Below are 23,497 nucleotides of genomic sequence, written 5' to 3'. Positions count from 1 at the left end.
GTTTGGAAGAAACCCACAGGGCCTCAGTAATGGACTCTGAAGACTACACTATACTTTAACAATGACTGGGTCCATTTACTTTTCTCTGTGTGAATGCTGCTGCTCTCAGCGCTTTCTGTTTCCAGTTTTATCATTTTATTAACGGCATTTTAGGCACTGGTTTTCCAGATGAATGAATGGAAAATTATATAAAAATTACCGACAGAGATAGTATTGTACATGTTCACTGTATATTAAAGATTTCCAGAAGAAATAGGTGTAGAACAAATATGAGTCTCTTTTGAAGAATCATTTTTATTGTAGGGTTAAATTTTTATTCTTGGTGTTACATATTGATTCTCTACATAATGTTGTGTTTTCTTGTCTTAATTATAAAGCTCTTTGCAACCCATTTTTGAGAAGTTCTATATAAATAAAGTTAGTATTAGTTATTATTTATCTCAGGATTTTAAGAAAAGTCAGAATAAAATTGTTTTCCAGTGGCCCTTATCCTCTTCTGTACTATCTAACACCACAATAAGCATGCAAAATCACCAAGTTCTGTGTTCAGTTTCTATATGTGTGTGTGACAAAAGTGCTACTATATCAGCTGTAGGACTATGATGGATTCCTTTAAGCTAGCTAAAGCATGCTGAAGAATGATCGGGACTCCAGCATGTCTTCTGACCGGCTGAAGGCTAACATAACTGACAGTGACGGCAATGACAGCTGACGTCCCGCACGCTGCGTATTACATGAAGAAAAGAAAATGACTCAAATAGTGTGTAAAATCTCAGGGGGATAGGTCTCCAGAGAGTATCAGGATGAAGATATATGTGCTGCTGGTGACAAGCATCTGTCAATCTCACTTTTTTTAACTTTCATGTGCTTTATTGTCTCCCGAGCTATTTTATTTTACAGCTCTACCTGAATTTAAAAGGATTATTTTTCAGTTATCTGTTGACTTTGAAGTAATATATACACTGAAAACAAAAAGTTAGTTGTACTTCGAGTCTATTAAAATGTTGTGTTAACTCAATAGTATGCGTTTATGTCACCTCAACTAACTGAAAGTTTTCCAACTTTGAAAAGTGATTCACATTAACTTAAAAATGGCAAGCTCTGTCGAACCCTCCTTGCTCACAGAGACATCTGTTGTTAGTGCAACAGAGGGCGCAGTTGTTATTTGTGCTAATCTGCACATGGGATGGAACATTGTCACAAGGCTTGAGCACTTTTAAAAAAATATGTGAAGTGCGGGTCCTCTACTACTTCATATGTGTGCATGTTGTTGCTGGTAGTGACAATAATAATGAGGATGCGAATGATGATGTTGTGGAGGAATATTTTAATCATTGTTATAACTCTCACGAGAGAGAGTTCTCCCGCAGCCGCCCTGTCCCTCACACACCCCTGAGACTGGGGGCGAGGGAGAGCTCTCCCTCGCCCCCAGTCTCAGGGGTGTGTGAGGATGTGGTACAACGCACATTTGTGTCATCTTAGCCGAGTTTTTCGGCCACATGGGTTTAGTATGGCCTTCTAAGTCCACATAGATAACAAATTAACTTTTCGCTAGAGGGTTTTGTTGTCCTGCTAGCTGGTTGGTCATTTCACTTACTTCTTGGATGCTTTTACCTTTTAGCTGGATCCATTTCCCAAAGAGCTCCTTGAGCCTCACACAACTCTTTAGGGCTCTCATCAGGGTTGACATCCAGGGAGCGGAATCTTTGCCTGCAAGTCTCAGGTTTAATATCATTTTTAGCAAGAAGGGCAGACTTTACTCTTTCATAATTAAGAGAGTCATCAATGTCCATATGAACATGAGCACCTCTAGCCTTACCAGTAAAAAGTGGTATTAAGTGAAAAACCCAATCAGCTCTCTGCCGCCGGCATGCTACAGCAATACGTTCAAATGTGACGAGGAAGTGTTCAACGTCGTCATTATCAGACAATTTATCCAACCTGGGCTCATGGTGTGATTGAAAAGGACCTTCACAGGCCTCAGCTTGGGCAAAAGGATAGTGCATGGTAGTCAATGGAGCCTCCACAATTGATGGGTCAGAGTATCAGGTAATGGAGTTGTTCTGGCTTGAAATTCTACCTGCAGAAGCTGAAACTGATGTTGAAGTGCTTTAAAGTGCTGTTCTTGCCTTGCAGTTAGCCTCCCGGGCCTCTTGCTGACCCATGTGGGCCTGGAGAATGGACATCAGGTCTGACAGAGTTGGCTCCTTACCTTCACCCTCAGTGCTTCCTACCACCTTAGAAGCACCATTGTCTTCCTCTTCATCGCTGGCTTGCCTTTCCTGGGTATTCACTGGGCCGGCAAGCCCTCCTTTGTTACTTCCACTTTTCTCGCCACGATGCATTTATTCTCCTTTCAGGGGAAACGGTACAAAATCCAAAAGTTTAAAAGAAAAAGAAAATCCTGTGTCTTCTACTGAATGATCCCACCACTGCCACCAATTCTTAGGGACCAAACAGTAAGGCGACAGGAGTAAGAAAAAGTGTTTTTTGTTTTACCCAAAACATAGAAAACTGAGTTTACAAACTAAATTATAAGAATAAAAGATGTCAACTTAATATCACTTCAAATCAACAAGATGAAAACTAAGATATGAACTCAAAAAACAGACTTAACACAATGAGATAACAGGAGAACTTATATAGTGTCAAACTAAGTGTGTAAGCAGTTTGTATTCCTGTGTGGCTCTGGCCATCACAGGGATCAAATGAAGGTTTCCATTTCTTTCGCAGACCACCAGAAACTGTCCGTCCAGGCAAACATCAATGACGTCCACATCAGTTTCTGAAATGCAAAGTTTGTGACTCATCAGTCATCGTTAACAGAATCAGTTAAATTAATTATTTTCAATAGGTATACAGAGGAGGAGAGATTGCGATATGATGATGTACTGAATTTTTGGCCAGAGAAATCAGTATGCACTCAAGTGTAGTAGATGTTTCAAAAACAGCCTAAGAATTTGTTGAACCTTCTTTCTGATACAGTGAGTCAGAGACGAGAGGAACTTACTAAGATGACCAAAGTGAAGAAGCAGCAGGATGGTTTGATCACTCTGATAAAAACAGAATAACCGTCTTATCAGAAACAACAATACTACAGTTTGAACCACTGGAGGAGGAGAGACTGGGATCTGCCTGTACCTGAAAAAAAAACCCAGCATTTCCACAATTACAAATCGGCACACTAGTGATCACATTGATCGATTGCTCTTTATTGTCAAACAAAGTCTGAGTCCCTGCAAACCAAAGCTTGGAATTTGGAAAGGTGCCATGTCACTTCCTGAGTACTGCCAAGGTGTCTCTGAGCAAGGCATCAACCCTCCCAACAGCTCTGGCAATGCATGTCCATAGAGCCTGTTTGCGCATGTGTGTAATTTGTTCCCATCTGTGTGAGAAGCATGTCTCAATTACACAAGGGGATTAATAGAGTATGTAAAAGTAAAAAAAAAAAACATAAATAAAACATTTGGGTGTAACAGTATTATTTTAAAACGCTGAAGGAAAAGATGCCCCATAAAGTCTCACTACAAGTCTTGTTAATATTGATATGCATTACCTCAATGGCAGTGGAGATTTTGACCAGTGTGTCCACCTGGTACAAGCCGGTTCTCCTCCCCTGACACACCGCAGAGACAGACAGTGTTGGTATCCTCGTTTGTGAAAAGCTCAACGTCGCTCCACATCACCATTTCACGGCGCTAGATACACGGAACGAACCATCAAAAGGCAAGGTTAAAAACAGGACATCCTCACCTCTCCTCATGCAAGAACAAATGTCTCCTGGCTTTATAGACGGCCCCATTAACAAAATGGCCGCCGCTGGGTGCAGCATAACTCAAATAGTGGGTTTACACTTTTCTCTTCAAGCAAAGAAATCTAAATAAACCTTTAAATTATCCTCAGATCATTTACTCAACTAAATGAACTTTAAATATTGAAATTACATTCTACCAGTAACTTAAACATGAAAGAAATTATTAGAAAGAAAACATTTCTCAGAAGAAAAAAACCCCTTCAGATGGTCTGCCCCAGTGATGTCAGCAATGACATCATCAATCTGATAAATACCCAGGAAGTGCTGGGCTATCCCTTTTTAGCTGCATGGGACCACATGGGAAACTGAACAAACAGAGGTACGTATGGATAAGAGACAAACAATGACATTTTACAATTCCAGAAACTAAATGACTGAACTGAATCAAGACTGTGTGTTTGCTTTAAGTTAATTTATACTCTGATGTGAACTGTAACTTAATGCTAACACAAACAAACCAGGGGTAGTATAGTGCTGCAATGTTACACAAGCAAATACACGACTGTAATTAATAATGTGGTTTGATATCAAATGAAGATTTATGTGACAAGTGATGAGTAAGAAATGAGCTTCTCACCCACTTTGTTACAATCTTAGGTTAAGTTCTCTTGTTTTCTGAAAGCTGCCAAGAAATATTTGGAAATCTCTCAAATCTTTTCTGAAGTGTTTGTTTTACCAAAGATTACCTCATTAAATGTGTAAATTACCTGATTTTATAAGTTTATTGCATCTGAAAATGCTGAGAAAAGTGACAGATAAATGGTAAATGCAGCAAAAGAAAGATAACTGTTTCACATTCTTGGTGGAAATGTTTTTACCAACAAGCCAACACAGTACTTTAGGTAAAAACATGTGTGAATGTTTAGATGTGCATCTGATCTGCTATTAAAGGTTGAAGAACTGAAGTCGGTTGGTTTCTATGATAAAATAAATAACATGATACCTTTTTTTTAAATGTTATTTGAAAGGAAGTTGAAAGTTTCCACAAAAGCAAAGAGAACCACTAAAAATATTTAAACTAAACTGATTTAAGTTGACTAAAATATGAATATATATTCAATTTAAATTGAAGTCATTTAACTCAATACATTAGGTGGATTAAACTTTTGAGAAAGTCAAAATAAATTGATAGAACATTTTGCCTTAACTAGATAATTTCACAGGAACTGAATTGTTTGTACTTAAAGATTTAAGTACTACTGACTTGATGTCAAGTTTATTTGACTAGAAAATTGTGTTTCTTTGGAATAATCACAAATAATTCTCAACTTATCTTTTTAAGTTCAGTTAACTTCAAATTTTACTGCAGCCCGGACACTAACTTTAAGTTATAACAACTAGGTTTTTTTTTAGTTTTTTTTAGTGTGTGATGAATAAAAGTCTTGCAACACTATGGCTCCAAAAGATGAACTTATTCATGTACTATATGCATTAAACCCCCCCCCCCCCCCCCCCCCCCCCCCCCCCTTTTCAGCCCGACCGCGTTCTTCAGGTGGAGGTCGGAGCAGGCCGTGCATTAAAGAGGACAGCGGTGGTTGTGGTGACGATACAGTCCGATAGTATTGGCTTGGCGTCATGGACGTCAGGTGGTAGCAGTGCCAGATCACCTTGCTGAAGGTTGGGAGGAGCTCAGTCTGCTCGAGAGCCTGGCTTCTGCTGCCGGGACACGACCTCCTGGGCTTATAGCACAGAAGGGGGGAGGGGGGAGCGGGGAGCCATAGTGTTGTGAGTCTATGCATCATATCCAGTGATTTTTTATTTTATTTTTTATTTTACTACTCAGCACCTGCATAAGGGATGTGCTTGTGTTTGTTGACTTTTACTGGACTGTGAAGGAAAAAAACAACTTTAGTAATGCTCCTTCTTTAAACTGGGTGTATATCAATTTTAGCCTGCTGTTGCTTCCTGTCTTCTAGTTGCATCAATTCTTGTTTTAAGTCCATGTCACTTTTTTTTTTTGACAAGGTTTTTCAGGCAATCCTGTGCCAGCACTGATTCAGCCTCTCTCTCATTCATATGCAGTCTTGGAAAAAAATAAATCAATGCAGCAAATGGAATTGTGAGTGTCTGAGAAATAACATTTAGAGAGCAATGCACTTTATTCCAAGCATCCGCCCAACATAACTTTAAGATAAAATGTTTTTATTTGAAAAAGAAACCCTCTCCCACGCTCTCTGCCCCCTGAGAATGCTTCAATGAAATGCAGCTGTTAACATTCATGTATGCAGATTGGGACTCGACTCTATCGCAGGTACTGTGGCAAAAAATCAGTCAAAGCTATCCTTCAGCGCAAGCAATGCATTCATAGAAAAACATGAAATCACACAAAGGTACTTCAAAGATATCTCCCTTTAGTACTGCTGTACAAGAGAGGACACACATTAAAACAATGATTAGATGCACACACACACACACAAGAACATGCATTCACACAAGGGTGCTTGTGCCTCCTCTGCTTTCGAGACACGGTAAATAACCACTTCGCTGCCACCCGAGACCGGCAATTTATGCATGAAGAGGATGCAATGAGAAAAAAAAAAAAGGCGTCCAATGTCCACACACACAATCATTGTCACACACAGCAACATGTTAATCTCGTGTAGCATGTGGCCGTAGTGGAAAACATGATAAGTTAAATTATATGTGCTGATTGAGACTATGCACAAAAATTATATTTAAAATGGAAAGAGAGATGAGGGAGCCATGCAAAAATATATACATACACACATAATGAGTTTTTCCCATATATCCATAATAGATATGCAATGCATATGGTGCACACACTGTCAATTTCACACAGACATCATGGCACCCATGCTTTTCAGTGCAGGGAGCTGAAGAAAAAGCCTTTTACACAGACACTCTCCCCTTTTAAACACTATTGAATATAGCTGGACCCTGATGGTGCAGACTTGGTCGGAGCTTGATGGGTATTGCAACAAGAGTAATTAAAGCGGCTGACAGCCAGACCGGGGCGGAAGAGGACATTACCAAGCCGGGATCTTAGAATAATTATTTAATTCTGTTAAAAGCTCACTATGCTGTCTGCTGGAGAGCTTAATAGAAATTTAGTAGCACAGGTGATGAGAACTGTCAGCAGATTTGCTTCCTGCATGCAGAACTTCCTCTGGAGTAACCGGAGACCGTGTGTGTGGTTAAAGCCTAACTCATCCTTCATTGTTTAGCCACGGAGCAGATGACAGTGATTCTGGGGGGCTCTGTGTAAAGGAGACAGCAGAGGCCACACAATCGGTTGAATCGTAAAATGGTCGTGACAGCGGAGCGGATTCTTTTTAGATTTCATAGGTATTTCTTGATGATTTCATTGTTTCCTTCATTTTGGTTCCTCAATAATTAATGACACACATACATGCTGCAAGACATTGTAACCCTGTGCCATTATCAAACAAAGCTTTGTTCTCTTTTATCTTTCTGATGAGAGTAACTCATAATGAGGCGTGTACCTGACACGAGGCCTCAGATCCAGCTCTGCCTGTTGGCAGGTTGACCGAGAGACATTTTGAAAAAAACACTTCTATATGGCGACCACCATTGACATGCTTGAAGAGTTCAAGAGTCAACTTCAGTAACCAATGGTTGATGTCACTGAGGCATCATCCATGTTTATTGACGGTCTCTGTGTGCAGAGGCTGTAGTCCTCTTTGCAGCGGCCGTGGGTTCAGGTCAGACCAGGTCCTTTTTCTACACGTCGTCCCCCACTCTCTCTCCCATCTCTCTTCAACTTTCCTATCCAACAAAGGAAAAAAAATTGCCCAAATAATAACTTTAAAAAAATACAGTCTAATGTAATTTCTATTGTTATTTACATCTTAATATCATTTGTTTTTTGAGGTTTGACTCTGATCTGACAGCTGTGGGACTTTACCTGCTGAGCTCACTGAAAAACAGAAAAGAAAGAACTCTGAAAAACAGTCTATTGTTGTGACCTGATAAGATCTTAAAACAAAAAAAAAAATGCCACAAAGCACACATCATAAATATTTAATCTTAAAGCTTATAATATGCACTGAAAGGACTCAGCAAGGGGGAAACAATAGGACCTTAAAATTCTTCCTTCTGAGGCAGCGATCCAACCAAAAGTTACCTTTTTGTTTCCAGTCTCAATGTCGCTCGAACTCTCGTTTTTTGATGATTTGTAACTTAAAGACAAGAGGCTAATAAAAAATCCTCTTTATTTACCAGGTAACTAACCCATTGAGATCAAGATCTCTTCCACAAGAGGGCAGTAGCACACGTCAAGATAAATATTTAATGCTCTGATTTCAAATTCAGGGCCAAATCTTGATTCGTGCCAGGTTGGAAGTAATCATGCAATCGCTGTACACAAAGTCTGATCGTACTTAGTGCACCCATTTATCCTGGGAAAAAAAAAGCTGAAGGAGCTGGGGATCAAACCCCCGACCTTCCGGTTGAGATTGACCAACTCTACCGCTGAGCCACAGCCGCGTGTGTTCATGCTTATATTCTGTACAAGAGCAATTGCAATGCTTGGCTGCTTAGTTATCGTGATCAAAAGAGAGGCAGGTAGTTCTTGGTTAACAGCTAGAAAAAGAATCCATAATGTGCTTCCTAACAAACTACACTAACATGTGATAAAACTAAATCCATTGTTTTCCTGTAAAAGAACGGTAAAATCTCCTGCATTGAGAGCAGCTCTGCATCAAATCAATTACTCAAGTCACCTGAGAACCAGCATCTTCCTTGAACAAACATGCTCTCACACTCACACAAACAGAAACGCTGCACATCTGCTTCAAAGAGCCTCCGCGACCCTGTGAGACATACGAGCACCACTACAGGGAATCTGCAAGTGAACTGACATAATAAACTAAAACCCACAAACACATCATCAGCTGTACACACACACACACACGCACACAGAGACATGACAAGATGTCTTTGTTCTCGCAGATTCATGTCAGCCGCACTTTCCTCAGTTGGGCCCAACAAATGTAGCGAGCTGGTGGAGTCGGCCTCATAAATAGTTGCATGTAAATTACCCCCGGGTGTTCATATCGACTTGCTCAAATGAGCTAGGGTCTGCCATGTTGCAATAAACCACTTCTTTTTTTTTTTTCCACTAGTACACATACACACAAACACACACACAGAGGCTTAACCGAATGTAATTTACCAGCTGCTTTCTAATGGGGCTTCATCTTTCAATATAAATGTTAATAATCTATGATTACTCTCTGCGTGGCAACACAGGGAGCCCAGCTTTTTCTTTCACGTGTTTATGGAAGTTTTCCTCTCTCCTCTGCCTCTCTTCGATCTTTCGCTTCATGTCTCGCTTGCTTTTGGGAAAATGTTTTTTTTTTAATAGAGACATCAAGCGAGAGATTATCATCTTTTTTTTTTTTTTTTTGCCAACATGGAGGAAGACGACTGCAGGAGCTGTTGCGTGCATCATTGACTTTCTATTCTAACCATTACCTAATTCTTTTTTCCCTTTAGTGCTTTGGAATCCGTGCGAACTGGGAATCAATTCATAAATAATCGGAATGATTGAAGTATAAACGCAGAAAGCAGAGCTGTCAGTTTAAAAAGGCTTGAGAATAAGTCGAAGCCCAAATCAACTCTGGAGTTGTTATTGGGAGTAAATATGTATTGCACATGAATCACTATGAAAAACATGTTTCTATGATATCTTTTCAAACAGCTGATTGGCAGCTTGTTACCAGCTTGTAGCACAACAGCAGAAAGAAACTAAAGAAGTGTTTCTGTGGAGGGTCACAGTGACCTGCTCCAAAATCATGTTGTTGTTGTTGTTGTTGTTGTTGTTGTTGTTGTTGTTGTGAAGGTCTGTCTAGCTCAGTTTGGTCCCATCAGTTTCCTTTTGTCTCCTCTACCTGCATGCAAGTGTCCGACGTCAGTGTGAGGGAGAACATTTACATATCTTAAAAACTGTTGAGTTTCCCCAAATGGATGTTGAATATTAAGTCAAAGTTTTTATTCATAATGACTTTTTTTTCTTTGGTGAAATACTTTCTAATGAGGAATTCAGGTTTCTAGGCCGAAAACATTTTATCAAAACAAAGTCCTCTGAACAAGAACAATCACATAATTACCATCAAAGGGTATTACATTAGAAAAGGATGAAGTCTATTATACAAAGTACAATTAACTCTGAGCGGCAGCCAATATGACCGATGTGGATGTAGCGGCAAAGCGATTAAAATATAATCGTAGTGAGGCAAAACGCCACGGGTGAGGGTGAAGCTTGTTGGCTTTTACCCCGGGGACGCTGAGTTGGCCTGCTTTGTGTTGGACAGGCAGACGCCAAACACCGGCTGTTAGCTTGTAGTGTAGATACTTAAGCAGTAAACATACACACTATGTCCTGCAGTGAGTGTGCACTTCTGAAGGTGAAGAGCTCAGGAGGAGAATGTTCTGCTGTAACAAACAATGCTACAACTTACTCTACCTTTGACCTTTTTTCGATTGATGTCCCCATTGGCAGCACAACATTTTTCAAAAACCTGAAGAGTTTCTACTCAGAAAAGCTAAGAGTTTTGGTTAAAACCATTTTTTTGTTCAAGGTATGAACAACTACAGTGTTTTTTTTTGTAGGACAAACAGCAGTCTAACATAGAAGAGACATACATTATTGCTGATCAACCTTTACCTCCTTCCTTTGTGGAGTACATTTGCGTCTCCTTCCTTCTTCCCCTTTAAAGGATGACAGCCGAAATGTGATGGCAACTTTGTCACTTGAGGATAATGTGGCGACCCCTGGTGTCACCAAGTATGTATTGTTTGCTTGTGCCTGATCACAGATTAGGGTGGTAATCGGTGTCAACACCTGGGCCCGGTGCTCCCATGCAGGTTATATAATCAAGGCCCTGTTGCCCATTCTAGCTCTCTGCTGCTTCTGGTTCGTATTGTTGGAGTTGTACTCATTTGTTGATCTCTTCTTTGCAGCCAGTGGTGTGAGGACTGCAGCGTGGCCTCATCTTATATTATGCTTTGTACACTTTACAACGTACACCCTACATTTTCTAACTACACTGATATTCACACCCTATATTAAAAGTATTTAGTTGATCATTTTAATATTTTGACATTTGTTCAATAAATTACTTTTTGTTACTCCTTAAAATGGTATGTCTCCCATATGTGATATGCCCAAAGAGCCAGGGTGAATAAACATACATGTTTTCTAAGCAATAAGGTGTCATGTAAAATTAAGACAAAGCATTTCAGAAGTTGTGCATGGTTGAATGGAGTTCAAGTTGATCAGGAAGTTTATTAATTCCAATGTGAAATAACCCATTTTTTTCCAAAAAAGTAACCCAAAAGTTGATTTGTTCAATAAAGTATCATTTAGGCATCATATAGGGTCAGATTTTGCGATCAGAGGTGCTCTTGGTTTTCATTTGTAATCCACTAAGCATTCCCGTGAGCATTGTTTGTAGGCAGGAAACCAGCCCATGTGGAGAAACTCCATAGCAACGCAACACCCCATCAGTCTTTTTGCAACTAATTTATAAAACTCCATGCAATGACTTTGAGCATTTATACGTATGCAATTGCTGCTAACAATCCAATCTCAGACGCCAATATCTCAACATCAACTCCATTATTGCATCTTTAAGTTGCTACAGCTGGACTGTAAACAATGGCAATGCACGATGCAATTACACTAAGTAACGCTCTACGTTCGGTTAAATATTCCAAACTCCTCCTTTAAGCACTGAAGACTCACACACCGGCCTTCCCATGAAGTGAATATGGAAGCGATCTCCATTGCATTTATTTTCCATTTGTCAGTGTCTGAGTGAGGGAATAATAGCTTGGTTAAGAGGCACATTAGCAGGATGTGGCGCAACAAAGCTATGGATTAATACTCTCTGATCCCTCGCTGTCAAGCCCATTAAAATGTATGCAATTTGGCATTATCTCCGGTGCCATGCGTGCAAGGAGGGGGACTGAGTTTAAAAATGATTCTGAATGTATCAGAGCTCCATTTACTGTGTTTTAATGACTCATGAGTCTTCTGGTTTTCTTCCCTCCTCCTCGTCCTCCCCCTCTTCCTCTCGACTCCTCGTAAAAATAAAGATAAGACATGCCTATCATTCCTTTTCTAACCTGTCAATCATAATCCGCCGCTGAAATTACATTCCCCTGTATCGCTTTGGCTCTGTGAAGGGTAGAGCAGGCAGGCCTTCATCTCTACCTGTCGATGTTCTGCTCCAACCTGCACCATATTTTATTTTTCCAAGAGGGAGCACACAGTCCAGACTCCACCTGTAATTCTTCTTTATATAACGTCTGTCAAGAACTGGGCGCAAGAATGAAGTAATATCGACACCACAGAGTCTGACTGCATGATGTCTGTGGAGTTTCATGTCACAGAAATATTGAAAATGAGCTCAGACATCTAAAGCCCTGCTGTTTGATATATTGGCTTGGTATCACTGATGGAGTCTTTTTTTTGTTTGTTTAATCGACAGGACAGCTGAAGAGAGACAGGAAGTGTTGGGAGGAGAGAGAAGGGCCGAGGTCGGATTCAAACCCATGGCCTCTGTGATGAGTCATCAGATCACAGTCTCTGCACATAAACGCCATGCTATCGGCCCCCTTATATGAGATATGCCTGTAGTGTTACGAGGTTTGATAATAAATCCCCCCACTCTCTCTTTTTAATAGTAAACTGTTTCACTGAGTGCCGCTTCAAGACCTTGGCTGTTGACGCTGATGTTATCTCGAGACACTTTACACAAATCAGGTAAAAGACCGAAGTAATTGTTATGTTACAAAAGAAAAATGGGATAGGGAGAGATGGGATGACATGCAGGAAGGATTTCTTCTTTGTGTTCCTCGCATTCCTGTTGCCACTAAGGTGGAGGTCGGAGCAGGCTGGTGGTGGGCGTGAGGGACGTCGGCTGGTTGTAGTGACCGATCATTTCGCTGAAGATTGGGGGAACTCCGTCTACTCGAGATCCTGGCTTCTGCTGCTTGAATAAGTCTGACATGTCCCCTTTCCTTATGACTCCAACCAGGAATAAATTGAATGTTATATTCAGCTGTTAAGTTGATGAAGAAGCTGGTTACATTCAACTGAATTTTACTTTTTCTGTATTACATCCGGTTTCCTCTAAAGGCTGCCAGAACAGGTTTGGACAAATCTAAGTCATGCAACGATTTAAGACAGTATAAGCAATGCAAAGTAATGACAGACTTCCAGTGGTTGTAAAATGTGTTATTTACACCCAACAAGCATCAGCAGCATGATGACACAACAACAGATGTGGTGTGATCACATCCATTGAGTTCATAACAAGAACTTTCTCCAAAAATAGAATCCTTCAAAAAAAGTCTGAACATGTCTAATAACAGTAGTCAGTGCAGCGTCTGCTTGTTATCTCCAGCTTGGAGAAATTCACATTTCTCATGTCACAAGCTGGTGTGAAAGATATAACAGATGCGGAGTGGACTGCTCGATGATCACAGTGCTGAAAATATCGCCTGGATGAGCAGTGGAGTGAGAGAATCTGCTGATTAAGAGCTGGCAGCTTTCTCATCTTCACTCAAAGTGACACTTTTTCACTTCTCACTGTATGTTTGATGCCTTCAGAGTGTCCTCTGCTGAAAAAAAGGCAATCGACAAAGATCTGGTTTCAGTGCTATTTCAGACAAGGAGTCAATAAAGTACTGCCACAATCAGACATTTTGGTTATTCCGATAAACAAGGATGTTCAGCTCTCTTATATAAATGTAAAAAAAATTATAACTTCATCCTACTGTTGCTCCTTTTGTCATTTACCTTTGGAGAAAAAAATGTGGGAAATCTTAGTGTTCACAAACACAAACACAGAAAGAAAGACAAGCAAGGTCAACCTCCTCGGCCATTTATATCCCTGTGATCTCTCCAGAGTATCAAAACAAACCATCTCCAACATCTTCAGACATCAACATATGCAGTTTTTAGATCATTTCCATTTTCACACCACAAAACCCAGCAGACAGATGCTTTAACAGCTGGCTTTCTTTACAATACATCCAGGCTTCATGCTGCATTCATAGTGAAGTTTGTTTCCTTGTTACAGTAAATTATATACCTGTTGGTAGTGTAATGCAAGACAATTAAGACAATTTTGAGATTAGGCCTAAAGTTAAAAACATTATCCTTAGATTTAAATGGATTTAAGACCAATTTATAATATATAATTTGACTTGTATTTGACAGATTATTTACATTACGGTTTGCTTAGTTACTGTGGCTCTTGCTTGTTTAAGGTCCATTACAAGTTTTCATATAAATACTGATTAAGCTACGGTACGGTCAGATACGATGACATTCAATTCGATGCAATTTAGCTGTCCCCTTGAGGACGTTTGTGTTGGACTCTTAGTGCTGCATTCAAGCTGCCTCTAAATCGATCAAAACAATCGACAAAAACAACACTCCATAAAAACAGAGAAACACATACCATGGAAAAACCATGGAAATGTATATGTACTTTGCACATTGCCCATATGTTACAGCTGAAAGTTGTTCCCGGTGCTGTTTGTCCCTTCTCCCCTTCGGTTGTTTCTCCAGCTCTGCTAAGGTGAAGCTACTGATTGCGCAACAAGGCACACCTGTCCTCAGAGCTTAAAAGCCCAGAGCTGACTTCAAGAAGAGGTTTAGCAGTCTCAAATCCAAAAGCCTCTCAGTCAGGGGTTGTCTGTGTGTTTAGATAAATAATTGTTGTAAAGGTAAATAATAAATAATAATAAATAATAAGTTGGAAAGGTGTATGATGTGGTTTATTGGGTCAATTTATGGGTTGTTGTAACAAACTGGGAAGTCGTCGGGATTGAACATTACTCATATTTCAGATGAATAGAAAACTGGAATAAAAAATGGAAAAAGATAAGAAAAGAGAGTAACACCATGTATTTTCAGCACAAACGATACAGCCTTAAAAAATATTATTTAAAACTTTAAACAAACACAAAGAAGATTTGAAAAGGGTTGTTAGGTGGGGGTTTCTAAATCGTGAAAACAGACTGTGGATCATCTTAGATTTATTCAGCCATGGTCAGACAACGCAGAAACACAACACACAATGGTTAACAAAGTGCAGACCATTGCTGATCCATGCTGACCAAGATCTCACAATCGCTGGCAATCATTGACAAACTTTAGCAAACATTCGCCATCATGGGAAAAGTGGCCCAGTCTTCATCTTCACAGTGTTGCTTATATTCTGCTGGAAGGTACATCCTACAAGTTCCTGGCTGCTTCATTCCATCTCTGAAAGGCTAGAAAGAAGACACCTTGACTCGTAAATATCAGGCATATACCTTTCTTCAGTCTCAGAGTCACATTTCCTTTTCAGCTCACAACAGACACTTCATTTCAAATATAACTCTGCTGCTATGAGGTCTCTTACATATATGTATTACAGCTTCACAAATCTAAAAGAAGAATCACTCTTAGATGGGTGACACAATTTAAAGATATATCCACAAAATTATGAAGCTGAATGAATTCATGAAAATACGTACTAACAAGGATTCAGTTTGCTTGGCGGGACTCTGTATCACCCGCCAGATGGTAAGAGGTCATACTCTGAGAAGAGGATGTGAGATGGGTCAGACATTACTCTCCATTTAAGGTTTTTGAATCATAATCATAATGAATCATTACACACCTTTTCAACTCTATATCGTGCCCTATATCAACCCAGTCTCATGTCAAAATGTGTCTTACCTACGTTGGTCCACAGCGCAGAACGTAGTAGTTTCACAATAAGGGCTCTAAAATTGTGACATGTCTACGTTTCCTTTTGCCTATTCTTTTGTATAGGCATACCTCAGGTCACGTGACTGCCCAGTTTTCCCCTGGCGAAAAAAAAAAACATGGCGGACATCCCTTCTATTTTCGGTGGAAAATGCAATATATTAAGATAGTTTGATGCTTAAGTGTCGTTTTGATAACCTCTCTGGCGACACATGTACATTGTATCTTCATAATCTTCGTTCGGTTTATGTTTATGATCTTTAGTTTGTTCGTTTCTACAAAGATCCTTTCAGGTCTCGATAGAAAAACGTTGGGTTGTTACGTTTTCTACTGTTGCTATGGTGGTAGCTATGGACGCTATCAACAACGAACTGGAAGGAAGTGGACGTTCGGTTCACGGCTCTTAAAACAGGTTGCATCAGACCCTAGACATCAAACTAAACTCCTATGCAATAAATAATGATTTCTGTTACATTTTTATGGATGTCTTTTGGTGCTGAATTGACTGTACTATAGTCACGAGTGTTGGGGTAGCTTGTTGTCTTGGTCCCAGGCGCCAATCTCTTAATATAAGGATTTTGTGAAAAATCAATGGAGGATTTGAATGGGAAAATTTAATTCCAGAACCAGAGCTGCCGAAAAAAGAGCCGTGAACCGAACGTCCACTTCCTTCCAGTTTGTTGCTAATAGCGTCCATAGCTACCACCATAGCAACAGTAGAAAACGTAACATCCCAATGTTTTTCTATCGAGACCTGAAAGGATCTTTGTAGAAACGAACTAACTAAAGATCATAAACATAAACCGAACGAAGATTATGAAGATACAATGTACATGTGTCGCCAGAAAGGTTATCAAAACGACACTTAAGCCTCACACTATCTTAAAATATTGCATTTTCCACCGAAAATAGAAGGGGATGTCCGCCGGAAAACTGGGCAGTCACGTGACCTGAGGTATGCCTATACAAAAGAATAGGCAAAAGGAAACGTAGGCATGTCACAATTTTAGAGCCCTTATTGTGAAACTACTACGTTTTGCGCTGTGGACCAACGTAGGTATTACACATTTTGACATGAGACTGGGTTGCCTATATATATGCCCAAGCACTTAAAAGGACATTTTTTTTCTTCTTGTCCTAAATTCATTAATATCTTAATTATATTGTGTACGTTCTTCATGTTGTGCTACATGTACATTTCCCCATAAGGATAAACAAGTATTCATCCATACATCTCTGCTCAATTAAAACAGATCACCTCAGGCACACTCGCAGCACAGGGTGGTCAACTGAAAAACAGAATCTCATTAAACATCCTACGCACATTATTAATGGAACATAATCATAATTAGAACACAAGATGGTATAGAAAGTATAATATGAAAAAAAAGCTTTAGGGCTTGAGCATCCTCTTTGGCGTCTGTTTAATTAATATCAGTCCTGTAATTAGCTCATGTGTATTCTTAATGAAGTATAATAAAGTGTCATGTTTTGCCATGTGGTTAAATTGTCATCGCATAAACGGAGCATATTAAAATATATCTCCAGGATACACGTTACACTTAAGCTGAGCTCCTTGTTTCCTTTCCTGTGCTGCATTTCAAACCCTCTATAGTTGCCCGGGTAAATCTTTAGAGGGATTACTGCCATCACTGAAGGGTTGAATACAAATCGCCATAATAATCAGCCGTCAGAACTCTATTAAAAGATAATAAGGAGGGTGCAACCTCTAGGTTTACATCGTTGTACTTGATGTTAACAGAACAGCAGCGCTCATTAGCCAAAAGAGAAACCCTCTACTCGTTTATTTCTCTAGTGGTGGCAATATCGCAATCTCGACGAATTACACAGTCACAGGCATATCCTCAAGAGTATGATCACATCGTAATAAAGTAAGCCGCTGCTGAAGCAAGTGACACTCGAAGCACTATCTACAAACGGCTCCATTAATTTTCTCCAGACAAAATAAGTTGCTGTAATCAGAATAAAAAAACCTCCAGCTCCGCACTAAAATGTGAAATTATACAGCTGTAGAGATAAAGTCAAGACTCTGGTTTGGATCAAAGAAGGCACACAAAAGAAAGTAGCTCTATCGAATGATTTGTTAAAAACTGTCAGGCTGTATTTAAAGTTTGCACAGTACAGTGCAGAACTTCACTTGTTAGAGGTCCCATATGGGGAGGAGGGGTGTAAGAGAAGTAACCGTGTCAAACGGATATAATCTTAGAAACTGACTTCAGAGATTTTTCAATTCGTAGCCTGTCAGGGTTTCCACCTCAAAGTTCTTTAAATGGTGAGGAGCTGACACAGAGACGGCTTTATCTAAGGCCTTTAAAAAAAAAACTGCACAACAGCCCAGAATCGAAAAACTGACATGATCAAAGCGTTCTCTGGATTTAAATCTGATACTATACACTTCAAACATATGCATATATTACCAGCTTTTTTCCCCACCCAAATCTTCTCATCTTGCCCTGTAACAATGTAAAAAGACTGCAGGATTAAATTGAGGCAAACATGGAGAAACAGCAGCTGCGTTTGTAAGGTCTGTACAGGTTAAAAAGTGCAAAAGGGCTCAACTTTTCATAGATTTCATCTCAAGAATATGTTGCTATTCAAATGGATGCATATTCAGATTAGTGTGAGATTTGATGAGTTACTGCCCAGAGCTTTTAATTCATGTCTCGTCCTCAGTGCGTTTACATGAACAGTAAAGTCGTGCTATGGCCACAGCTCAATTAGTCAACTTGTACACGAGCACCGAGGGAGAATTGATTTATGACTCCGCTACGGCAGGTGGCAAGGTGCTGCCTTTCAGCTTGTTGCTATTAGCATGTTACTAGCAAGCGGCAAACTGGTTGCTTGTCAAACGGTGAAAACATGGACAACTTTACAGCTCTGCAAATTTTGTACATACACGCTTTAGTTGTGGCTCAAATGCAATGCCATTTCCTCAAGCTTATGGTGATATTCAAAGGCAGACGTCAATGCCACTTCTTCTATGCTACGCTTTTTTTGGTGGAAGATATTTCCTGGGCCCTTTTTGCCTTTGCAGGTTAGGAAAGCTGAAGAGAGACAGGAAATGTTGGGAGTGGAAAGAGTAGGGGATGAAATGCAGCAAAGAGCCGAGGTGGGAATCGATCCCACGGCCGCTGAGATAAAGACTACAGCCTCCATCCATGAGGCGCAACAACATAACCGCTATAGGCTATCCAGCGCCCCGCTATGCTACGCACTTCAGCTGTTGAACTTCCAGATTAAAGCCTGGCATGGGGGAATTGTGGATCATGCTAAGAACACCTAGTCCAGTCGTGCCTGTCATCATCATTAGGGAAATATAACATTTTACTCTGTTAGTTTCATAAAACCTGCCATTTGCAATTTGTTTGACAAGCTACACCGCCTTTGAATTTAATGTAACCCAATTTGTTCCAGAGATCTGCATTTTAAAACCCTTTAAAACAGCTTGTGCTCGATTGTCTAAAGTTGGTTTATTATTTGTTAAAAATATTTTTAAGAAGTGACATATGTAGAATTTGATAGATACACCTTAAAAATCAGGAATACATAGACACTGGGTTTCTTGGATAGTGAAGTAAGAGATGTCACTTTGCTAACAATAATTCTTAGAGCGTATGTAAGTCTGTGTTATTTTGAGTGGGTGAGTTCATAGATCGACATACAGTACTGTGCAAAAGTTTTAGGCAGGTATGAAAAAATGCTGTAAACTAAGAATGCTTTAAAAAAATGGTAGTGTTAATAGTTTATTTTCAGCAATTAACAAAATGCAGTGAATGAACAGAAGAGAAATCAAATCAATAGTTGGTGTGACCACCCTTTGCCTTCAAGACAGCATCAATTCTTCTAGGTACACTTGCACACAGTTTTTGAAGGAACTCGGCTGGTAGGTTGTTCCAAACATCTTGGAGAACTAACCACAGATCTTCTGTGGATGTAGGCTTCCTCAAATCCTTCTGTCTCTTCATGTAATCCCAGACACACTCGATGATGTTGAGATCAGGGCTCTGTGGGGGCCATGCCATCACTTCCAGGACTTCTTGTTCTTCTTTACACTGAAGATAGTTCTTAATGACCTTGGCTGTATGTTTGGGGTCGTTGTCCTGCTGCAGAATAAATTTGGGGCCAATTATACGCCTCCCTGATGGTATTGCATGATAAGTATCTGCCTGTATTTCTCAGCATTGAGGATACCATTAATCCTGACCAAATCTCCAACTCCATTTGCAGAAATGCAGCCCCAAACTTGCAAGGAACCTCCACCATGCTTCACTGTTGCCTGCAGACACTCATTATTGTACCGCTCTCCAGCCCTTCGGCGAACAAACTGCCTTCTGCTACAGCCAAATATTTCAAATTTTGACTCATCAGTCCAGAGCACCTACTGCCATTTTTCTGCACCCCAGTTCCTATGTTTTCGTGCATAGTTGAGTCGCTTGGCCTTGTTTCCATGTCGGAGGTATGGCTTTTTGGCTGCAACTCTTCCATGAAGACCACTTCTGGCCAGACTTCTCCGGACAGTAGATGGGTGTACCTGGGTCCCACTGGTTTCTGCCAGTTCAGAGCTGATGGCACTGCTGGGCACCATCCGATTTTTAAGGGAAATAAGCTTGATGTGTTTTATATCTGCTGCACTAAGTTTCCTTGGCCGACCACTGCGTCTATGATCCTCAACGTTGCCCGTTTCGTTGTGCTTTTTCAAAAGAGCTTGAACAGCACATCTTGAAACACCGGTCTGCTTTGAAATATTTGTCTGGGAGAGACCTTGCTGATGCAATATAACTACCTTGTGTCTTGTTGCTGTGCTCAGTCTTGCCATAGTGTATGACCTGTGACATGAAACTGTCTTCCACAACCTCACCTTGGTAGCAGAGTTTGGCTGTTCCTCACCCAGTTTTAAGCCTCCTACGCAACTGTTTCTGTTTCAGTTAATGACTGTGTTTCAACCTACATGTGACATTGATGAGCATTAGCACCTGTTTGGTATAATTGGTTGATCATACACCTGACTACAATCCTACAAAATCCCTGACTTTTTGCAAGTGTACCTATAAGAATTGATGCTGGTTTGAAGGCAAAGGGTAGTAACACTAAATATTGGTGTGATTTAGATTTTTCTTTTGTTCGCTCACTTTGCATTTTGTAAATTGATAAAAATAAACAATCATTATTTATATTTTTGAAAGCATTCTTAGTTTACAGCATTTTTTCACACCTGCCTAAAACTTTTGCACAGTACTGTATATCAAACATACACCACTGCTGTTAAATCTTGTTTCATTTCCTCAGACTTAAAGATAAATCCATGAAATATAAAGGTATGAACACTAATTACCTGTAAGCTCGCTCTCCTCCTGGACTTGTTGTTCTGAAGATGCCAGCTGCTTTGTGTCTTCCGTATTTACAGTTTGTGTGTGCATGAGAGCTGGTGTTGGTTCAACCCTGATTGTTAGCTCACAGTGAAACAGAAAGTGACAGTGTTTGTAGCCTATGGAGAGTTATTGGATAAAGCAACACTTTAGTAGGTCTGCCCTGAGGCTGTTTTCATCTCTCAAATACCAGCGGCAGAGGAAATAGTTCTTGTCGTTTTCCAATTTTCTCTATTCTTTTTCTGTTGGTAATGCATTTCAGTCTGTTGCTTTTAAACGTTGCTTTTTCTTCTTGCCTCCATTGTTATAGTTTTTCACCACCAGCGGAAAGGTTCGTATTGGCCTGTAGGGAATTTCACTTCATTTGTGTGCTCCCTGGATTGTCCCATATCACAAGTTGAGAAGTTGTTCTTGCAAACTTTGGTGGGTTCAATGATTTTAACATGATATGGAAATCACATTGACATTAACAATAAAATGTGTCCTGTGTTATTGCTCAGAACTAATATAGGTCCCTCTGAATTAGTTGCTCTAACCCAATTGTTTTCAACAAATTTCCAAGGAGACAAAAATGCTGAGTCATGATTTACATGATTTAAGACAAAGTTTTTGACATGAAGCCAACATTCACTTTGGTCGCCATGTTTTTGGGAATTTGGCTTTAAGGTAGTGAACTTGGAATGTGTTGGCTTAAATGACAAAGATAAAAAAGGAGACAACACAGAGGATGGATGTATGGATGGATTGATGGATAAGACTTTCTCAGTTGTTGTTCAATTATTTGTCTGTGCCTGAAACAATATGCACAGACCACAAACTGTAGAAAACATGGACATAGATTCCTGAAGAGGTTCAAAGTTATAAAACAATGGTCATCATATTGAAAATGCTGACTCTACCTAACATCCAGCTAATTGAGAATCATGCAAAGAGGTAGAGCTGAGGCAGAGTATAAATATCTTGGTTGCTGAAACATCCAGCTCATCTAGCTTTTAGCATAATCAAACACAAATCAAGTTGACAGTTTAAGGTCAGTAGCGATCCAGCTAAAGTAAAGCCTAGCCTTCTGGCAGACAGCAAAACCCACCACCAGTCAAGGCACCTCAAGTGGACACTCGAAGAACTGCAGGTTTTTGCACTTTAATATCATTTGAAACAGACCACAATAACAGTTTGGAAAGCAAAAGTACAAAATGGCAGAGTTGATCTAGAGTACAGCACTGACCATGAATTTGGATTTATTCACCCTACTTTATTTATTCATGCCATTTTTCAGCCAGAACCCAAAGCAAACACTTATCAAAAGTCCATGTGGTTTCTACATTCAGGTACCAGAAGGCCATGCAAAGTAATCAAAACAGTCTGCTACCCAGTACCTGGCCCAAGCTCATCCATGGGGATTCCTCTGAATTGCTCAGACTAGTTGTGATATGCCGTGTTGTAGGTCTCTGCCAAGATCCCCTCCCAATGGACATGCCAAGAATTTTGCCAAGAACATTTCCACAAGGAGGAATCCAGGCTTTATCAGCTCTTTACAGCAGCTCTCCACACACAACAGGATAAAACTGACCACAATGAAACAACAACAAAAACAAGTACTGCAAGCATTTGTATGAACTGCTTTACGTTCAGAAGCTCCAAGGTGCCAAAATAGAAACAATAAAGCCGGGGACTTTCATGGTGTTAGGCCTCCAAGTCAAACCTACTGACCTGTTTCTTTCCGTCTTCTTTCAAAGCAATTCTTTGATTCTTTTGACAAGTCTCTGTAGCCTTGAAGTATTAAAAGGTCCAGCAGCACTTAACATTCTTGGAGCTTATTTCTTTCATGAGTGACCCTGAAGGCCACAGGCTCCAAGTGTTGCCAGAGTTTTCATACATCAAAACTGCTTCCCTTTGCCCTGGACCTATAGCGAGTACTTTCAGTCAAGTTCTGCCAGAACTGCACTCTGCTTGACTATGTCTCAATAATCCAACATCAATATCCAGTCTCTTAAGACTCACTCTGTAATTACCCAAGTCAGCTTCTTTTTTTTTTTTGCACTGGAATGATCGATACCTTTCCTTCAATATCATGTTCAGAAAAACACAGAACAGCTTATTAAGATTTTTCTCAAAATACTTTTAATTATTTAATCTGCCACACAGTGACGAAAGTACTTAGATCTTTGAAGCCAACAATTTCTCCATCAAAACACTTATTTAGCCTTTCTTTGTAAATGTGTTTGATTCTCTGAATTCAAAGCTGACAAAGGTTTTAATGTTCAAAACATAGCTGTCCAAAGTTGTTCTTGGTACTAATCAAAGAATCCCATATTTACCTACCAATTATCCTGTCTCTTTGATGGTAATAACCTTTTTCATATGAGGATTGTTTGATCCATCTGAATTAATTTGTTTGTTTTTTACCCATGCCTCTCCAGCTTCTCTGATTGATGCTCTTTGAGGGTTCCAAAGAGAAACATTGTTTGTTGTAGTCAAGACCACACTAACCGAGACCAAGACATACCCGAGACCATAGTGCTCCAAGACTGAGACAAGACC

At 39.9% G+C, this 23,497-nt stretch overlaps 1 long non-coding RNA gene across 1 annotated transcript; it reads left to right on the top strand.

Moving 5' to 3' along the window:
- Positions 1 to 4,090: 4,090 nt before the first annotated feature.
- On the top strand, positions 4,091 to 5,871 carry LOC114920415 (uncharacterized). Its single transcript, XR_003808741.2, has 2 exons — positions 4,091 to 4,133; positions 5,289 to 5,871. It is a non-coding gene; the product is annotated as an uncharacterized lncRNA (long non-coding RNA).
- Positions 5,872 to 23,497: the final 17,626 nt, after the last annotated feature.

Source organism: Labrus bergylta, chromosome 15 (genome assembly GCF_963930695.1).
Source record: "Labrus bergylta chromosome 15, fLabBer1.1, whole genome shotgun sequence".
NCBI classification, from domain to species: domain Eukaryota; kingdom Metazoa; phylum Chordata; class Actinopteri; order Labriformes; family Labridae; genus Labrus; species Labrus bergylta.
This window is presented reverse-complemented; position numbering and strand designations above follow the sequence as displayed.